Raw genomic sequence first — 7,781 nt, 5'->3', positions numbered from 1 at the left:
GTTAGCGGCAGTAAAGTCACGAAAAGCGCTACTAAACGTCTCGAGTTGCTGGTAGGTCCGCGCGGAAACGGCTCCGAGTGCAAAGGGTTAAAATTCATAATGAATGAACGAAATGAATTTCGCGTGGATCGGGTGTCTACTCACCTGAGAAGAACATCCACTTAAGTATCGTTTCCGCTGTCATACTTCTCCTTTGTTCAAGTGTACCATCTTTTCTCAAGATAGCATATAGCTATAATTAGTTTCTTATTAGATCCCATTTTGCTATTTTAATCATAAATATTCTCGAATAACTTTGACGCAGTTTTGAGATATATTACTGTTGTTTCTAATTGGTTTTCATAAAATGGAAATTATTCCCGCGGATTTACCGATCAAAGATAATAATTTCGTTTAAATGGATTACCTTAAAGTGTATACTTAGATAAGATTCATTGTTATTCGTTATCTTTTTTTCGTAATCTTACGCGAAGTGATATAGCAATAATGTTACGCGTTCATTTATTTATTGAAGTATTCATCGGGTCGCCTTTTCCTTGCATCATTTAAAGTGTTTTTTAAGTGAATCGAGGAACTTTCAAATTTTCATTTGCTTAAGAGACGATTTTCTCTGCAATTTTCATTGCCTTCTTCTTCTCAACTGGCGTACTACGTGGGTCTACTACCATCATTACCACTACCATCGTTGCTTGGTTCCTTCCTCGTAATTCACTTGGTCTTTAAATATTCCAACGGAGAAAGATTTCCGTTGAGCGGATTTCAGGTACAGTCGGTTTCTACTATCCTTCCTTCGTTCGTTCTTTCTTTTCTTCCTTCCTTCCTTCGTTCCTTCATATACGCCGATTATCTTCGTGAAGATTTTTTTCTATTGAAAAAGTCTGCACATCTTCGTTCCCCTTTTATTTTATTTTCTTATTACGAAATTCGAATTTAAGCAATTTTCTTTTAAAAACGTACGTTTATAAGATATCACAAATAGAGGAAATTTAATCGACTGAAATCTTTGTTCCTTGATTCATGTATTTACCACTTTAATTAGATTCACCACACGAATAGTGGATCGTTCAAGCAAGCGTAAACACAAAGTTATTCCACCGTCGTAAATTTCTCATAAAATAATGTTAAATCATTAATGTATGTGTGTGTGTGTGTATGTTAAACAACGAACGCGAGATCAAAGATAGGAACTTGTATATATATTTCCTTTGAAATATATATCAACGTGTAATATTAATTATAATAATATTACAGAAATTCCATGGTATAATATATAATATATATACCGTAGTGTATTATCGAAGAAAATTCATTTTCTATATTAATATCTTCTTACAAGATTCTCACGATTATTTTCAAATATCTTAATTAAATTTCATTTATCGGTATCTCTATATATATATTTCGTGTTAAATTAAATTTATTTTATTTTTCTGCTTATACAGATTCGCTAATTCATCGAGGGGGTGATCCACGCGAGAAGAAGTGCAACGTACCTGTAAGTAATCTCAAGTACATACTATGGGATTATAAATTGCGAACAACTGGTGTAAAGTAAAAGCATCTTTTTCTCTTTCTCTCTTTCATTCTGTCTCTCTTGGTCTTTCTCGAGACCGTCGACTATATACTCAGGCCACTTTAATCTCTAGGTAGTACTTAAAGAGCGGTGAAATGCCGAAACTGGCGGTAATTAACGCGAGACTGAAGTACCCTACCACTCCTATACCAGGATCGAAATCAAATCGACCGAAGCTCGGTCGTACTGAGCTCGCCAATTTATTTTCCCCACTTTCTCACAAACTTTTCTTCTCAAGCGCGATGAACGCGTACGTGAAACGAAACTTCGTATCGGAAATACCGAAAGGGATGTTTGAGTGTAACTCGCTAAAGAAAGAGAGAAAGATACAGAGACAGAGACAAAGTGTGTGAGAGAGAAAGGAAAAGGGAAAGAGAGAGAGAGAGAGAGAGAGAGATGAAAAGAGAAATAGAAAAAGAAAGAGATAAATAGAGTAAACTGTACTAAGTCTAGCCCCGGGTCATATATTTTTCGAAATTACGCCGGTATCCGAGAATGGTGGAACCAAAAACGCTCGTAACTTTAGCAGCTTAGCAACGTATTATTTTACTCTTTTTCTTTCTCTACTTGTACATCGAAATATACGTCTTACCTTTCTTATTGTAAAAAATGAAAATTCCTCTCTATTCCTTTTCTTTTTTTTTTCTTTCCTTTTACCCTTTCTAGACCACGGTACTCAACGTGATTAAATACTTCGTTAATTCATAAAGTCGTTCGGGTTGGAAGATGAAAGAAAATTGGAAGATCGTGGAAGCTCGGTTATAGAAAGAGAAAGATAAGGTGAAAAAGAGAGTGAGAGAGAGAGAAAGAAAAAGAAAAAGAAAAAGAAAAAGAAAAAGAAACCTTCTTTCCTGACGGTGTATCGATGAATCCGTTTTCGGTGCATTTATACACTTAGGTATATCCTCGATGAGAATATTTCATTAAATAGAAACGCGAGATATATATGCAAAAGCTTATTCCTCGTAAAGAGGTACTCCTCCTCTTCGAAGGAATAATACCTACTATCGAATAGTAGCACGTGAGAGCTATACTACATATAGGTAGATATAAAAGGTATGCCCAATGCATTTGGCATCTCTTCAGAATATTCTCGACTTCAGATAGGAACGAACGCCGGCGAGAGTTTTGCAGAATCACTCTGTATATCTAGCTAACCGTCAATTTTCTATATTTTCCCGGTATTCCCCGTTCTATTTTGCGAAAACCGCGAGTCGTTCGAGTCTCGTTCGATCCCTCTTGAAAGGTCTCTCTACGTTTCACGACCCTTTTCTACCCTCTCGAAGCTACCACCCGATTTCGAGTGCGATCGATGCTCGAAAAATGCCAGCTATCGTCCTTCGATGTTCCTTTTGTGAATTCGAAAAAGGTTGCGTGTCTTCCCACTAAGAGGAAGAAGGAAGGAAAGAGAGAGAGAGAGTGAGAGAGAGAGAGAGAGAGAGAGAAAGGGGAAAAAAGCGTCAGAAAGGGGATGAAACGAAAAGAGGTGGATATTTTTAAAGGTTCCCGTCTGTGCATGCAAAGTTGAATAAAAAAAAAAAAAAAGTGGTAAAGAACTGGGCGTAACCAGACAAGCTTCTCCTTCATTCTTCATCGCGGTCGAATAAATATTTTTCCGTGTGGTCTTTATCGGTAACGTTGACAAGCGGACATATATATACCTATTTGTCCATGGTGTAAACGTTGTCTGTGTGCGATATGACGACATGGAGATCATCGATGAAAACGACGAAGAGCGTGGAACACCCCATCCAGAAAACTTCTTTCCACCCTTCCTTCCCTGCTTTCCACCCTTCGTACATTTACCTTACCTTCTACAGAGCTTTCCTCCTAGAGAACGGTTGAATGAATATCATCCCTCTGTCATCTCTCTGATCTTCTTTGTACTCTATTTTATCCGATCCTCTCTTATGCAGTACTCCTGTATTATTTTCAACCTGTCTTTCTTAGTACTTCATTCTTTTCAATTTTACGTTTGTCCATGATCATACGAGATTCTTTCTTCAACACTTTTATTGTACACAATGTACGTCATTGTTTCTGTCTACCTGCCTGGCTGTCTGGCTGTCTGGCTCTCTGTCTGTCTGTCTGTCTGTCTGTCTGTCTGTCCGTTGGTTTCACATATTTCTTACTTTCTCAATATCTTAGAAGAAGAAGAAGAAGAAGAAAAAGTAGAACAACATGGTACATCTTTGTTCGTTGGTTCGATGTTCGCATCGGTGGAGCGTGGAAGGTTTAGCGATAGGTCGTTAAATTGACAGGTGGTTGTTTTCCACGGTGCTAGAAAAAATTCGAATTATTCATGGAAACTGGCGGAAGTGCCAGGAGTGTTCGAGTTCCCGTTACCCTCCCACCATCACAATGACAAGCAACCGAGTCATTCGGAATCGAGTTCCGTATACAGGAATATTATTTAATATTCATTACTACATTTGCTGTTTTCTTCATAGACTTCCACATCATTCGAAAAGTTTTCATTTCTTTCGATATTAGTATTTCTTCCAAAGTTCTTGCACATACGTAACTTTTAAATATTATTATTTTGTTTTCGTCTTACTCTTTTAACTTTTATTTCTCTCTTTTTTTTTTTTTCTTTTTATTTAATTTATAATCGCAAAATAAACAATCTCGGATTGGATTGATTTTCTGTCAAAAATTACGCGAAACAACGTATTATACATTTTATACGTTTATTTAATTCAATATTACGAATACGAATGAGCGCAAGATTAATTTTGATTTTATTTATCTTATTGTCAAGTATTTCGATCATTTTGACATTTTCGTTATTAATTTCGTATTTTATCACGCTATTCGCATTCATATTATAAATCATTCTTATTCTATTTTCTTCTTTAATTTGACATATATGTGTATACATATATATATATATATATATATATGGAACGAAGTATCTAACTCTATATGTCCTACGCATAGATTTAAAATCCAAAGTGCATAGACGCTTTTCTCGAATCGGTAATATCGTCGATATATAAAAGTCAAAGTGCATTGTGCGAAATATGGGCGGCACGAATAGAAGGATCGATCGATGCCTTGGGTACAGGACGTTGTGGCTTCGAGAAAACGGATACAAGCATACAACCACGTAGAAAAAGGATCCTGTCTCCGGTCCCACAAAGATGCATCCTTCTTTTTCTCCAATCATTTTTCATCTTTTAAACCACGTGGACTTGGAAATAAAAATACACTTTACTATACCATATATACCACCTAACCCTTTGAAGAAAAATAATTAATGGATGTTGCGTTAACTTCCTATATTTTGGATATTTTTTGTTTTACTATAGAAAAAATCATTTCCTCGACGAATCCAAATCATTCGTTAGCATCTTTCAGAAATATGAGTTTAACAAGGGAGAAAGGGGGAAATAAAAAATAAGAAAAAATGTAGAAGAAGAAGAAGAAGATGCAGCAACATCGTCGTTACGACATTTATGACTCGCGGGATCAGCTCATAAATATGTATCACATAGTACTTATCTAGGATTTTGTTCTCGATCATACAGCAGTCTCTTGCATGAAGATATGCATCTTTCGTAGGAATGCGGATATTGCATATTCGTGGCGTGAAAAGGACGACGATCGAATAAGGGCTATAGTTATTCGTCTTTTTCTTTATTTCGTACATACAAGAATATGCTTTTGAATATATTCGATATCGGATACATATCTGTTCAGTCGTCGTAACAAGTCATCAAAAATATTTCAAATTTTTCTGACAAATAAAGAAAGATATATATATAGGTGAAAAGAAAAAAAAATGGAATAAGATATAGAATGAGAAACAAAAATAGAGACGCGCAATGACAGGAATTTGCGATCTATGAATTGTCAATAGACTCGTGCTCCCTTCTCACGTTTTCAAGCAACTTGCAAGTCGATTGACAGTATTGGAAATCGTCGTAGAAACTCGCAACTCGATATATATATAGATATAGGAATCTAGTGCTATTGTCCTCGACTTATCGAATAAGGAAAAAATGTTTGGATCGATGCGAAGGAATGGTCGAAATTCGATACGCGCATTTCTTATACGTGGATCCACTCACGTATGTTTATATTTGTATAGAAGTCGTTCACTTTAATCTGATTGCATTGAGAATATATCTATCCTTTGTAATCGTCTAACGAAAAATTTTTGAAAAAAAGGAGAAAAGTTAAAAAACGTTATGTTTTATCATAGAAACAATTATTTTTTTTGTATTCGGATTCGTTTTCTTATCGTCGCACAAAAATGATATATATTTATTATAATGATTATAATACATGTAGTAGTAGTATTTATTTATGGAATAATTTCAAGTATTACGTTTATCGTATAAACAATTATTTTTTTTATATTCGGATTCGTTTTCTTATCGTCGCACAAAAATGATATATATTTATTATAATGATTATAACACATGTAGTAGTAGTATTTATTTATCGAATAATATCAAGTATTACGTTTGACGTATGTACTCATGTATTTTGCAATCTTAGCGATAAAAAGAATAAAAGTGACGAAAAGTAGTACAAAGTATTTCAAAGACGAACTTTATTCGGCGTCTTATGCATTCAAGGTGCATACTTTTATGTGCGTTCACTTTTACGAACTGTGAAGCGACTTCTCGCTTGCAGTGAAGAGAACGAAGAGGGATGTATGAAACTCCGTTAAGAGTTGGAGTAAGAGAGAGAGAAAGAGAAAGAGAGAGAAAGAGAGAAAGGGTGAAATGTTGGATATAGTGACTCGGCGTAAACTTTGTCTTCATCTTTTGTCTCGTGTGTTCTTACTTTTGCGCTTTCTTGCGGTTCGATATCTTTCGCAATAATCACGTTGTTTCTTTTCACTATGGGAATTCCTTTTTCTTTTTCGAATAGAAGGAAAGAACGAAAGAAAGAATTTTATGACGGGCAACGATTGATGATAATTTTTCTACGACATTTTGTTACTTTAATGGAAAAAAAAAAAAAAAAAATAAAAGAAAAAGAAAATAAAATATCGTTTAAACTTATTAGAGAAGTTTCGTCTCGAATGTTTTTTGTTTTAAAAAAAAGGAAAAAAAAATAATCGTATAGAAATACGATTTGCGAATTGTATTTAAAATGTAATTATCTTTATTCCCTTGCAAAGAAACGAAAGAAAATCAGAAAGAGAAAGAAAAAGAGAGAGAGAGAGAGAGAGAGTGAGAGTGAGAGGGAAAGAGGAAAGAAAAAGAGAGAAAGAGAGGAAAATAGAATTTTAGAGATAAAGTCGATAGAAGGAAACGATTCATCGGGGTGATTCGATACGATTACGAGTTGAACGCATTGAGGGTGAAATATCGAACACACCGAGTCATTCCTATTTTGCGGCAAATAATAAAATTACCGGAGATATTTACTGGCTTAGATAGAAAACGGGGAATGAACAGAGAACAAGAGAGAGAGAGAGAGAGAGAGAGAGAGAGAGAGAGAGAAGGGCGTAACGTCGTAAAGCATCCTACGTCTAATCGATCAGCGGCTTCAATATCGACGGTGGTGCTTCGTGAATGCTCAAATGGTCGAGGAACGATCCGCGCGATCATTAAAACTACACCCTCGAACGATCGTAGTCTGAAATTTATTGCGTCGCATGCGCGACTCGCATGCGAAATAACAGAGAGAACCCGAACTGGGCTCCTCTTTCTCTTTTTCCAACATTACCCCCCTCCCCTGCTAGCCCTTACGCCTATACTCACGCGCGATGAGATTTTCTCAAAGTTTTTTTGTGCTCTAAGCGTTATGTTTTTTATTTACTTTTGTTTTTCTTCCTTAAGAATCCTATTTTTTAATTTTAAATACATTACCAACAGGGGAAATATTCTTAGCATTTGATTTGTTTCTTAATAATTATTTAGTGTTATAATTATCATATCAAAAGTGAATAGTATATTTATTTTTCATTTTTCGCGAAGATATTTTAGTTGAAAGATAAGAATATATGAAGGGGTATGTCGTATTTTATATTTTTATTTTTAAAAGAATCGTGTTACTTTTCTTCGGAGGACATAGAACAGAAACCCAGATGGGAACCAACCGCAAAAGCGTAAATGTATACTTTTTGCGTGACCGATAACGGCCGCTTCCGGTGCCTTTTGGTTTCCTCGTAATGGATCCCTATTTATTTCTCGTATAGGGGTTTATATATATATAAATATATATATAATACATTTAAATTTATATT

The 7,781-nt window shown here is 35.2% G+C and overlaps 1 protein-coding gene across 14 annotated transcripts in view; it reads left to right on the top strand.

The window, feature by feature from the left end:
- Positions 1 to 7,781, top strand: part of LOC106791553 (protein turtle) — a 222,452-nt gene that overhangs the window by 45,984 nt on the left and 168,687 nt on the right. For all 14 annotated transcript variants that reach the window (XM_014757329.1, XM_014757378.1, XM_014757314.1 and 11 more), the window contains one exon: positions 1,443 to 1,495. The gene's annotated coding sequence lies outside the window, so the exon portion shown is untranslated. The remainder of the gene's footprint in view (positions 1 to 1,442; positions 1,496 to 7,781) is intronic.

The sequence above is a fragment of the Polistes canadensis genome, unplaced genomic scaffold (assembly GCF_001313835.1).
Source record: "Polistes canadensis isolate GaletaPanama2010 unplaced genomic scaffold, ASM131383v1 scaffold_8, whole genome shotgun sequence".
Taxonomy (NCBI): domain Eukaryota; kingdom Metazoa; phylum Arthropoda; class Insecta; order Hymenoptera; family Vespidae; genus Polistes; species Polistes canadensis.
Note: the sequence above shows the minus strand (reverse complement) of the source record. Positions and strands in the feature narration are given on the sequence as shown.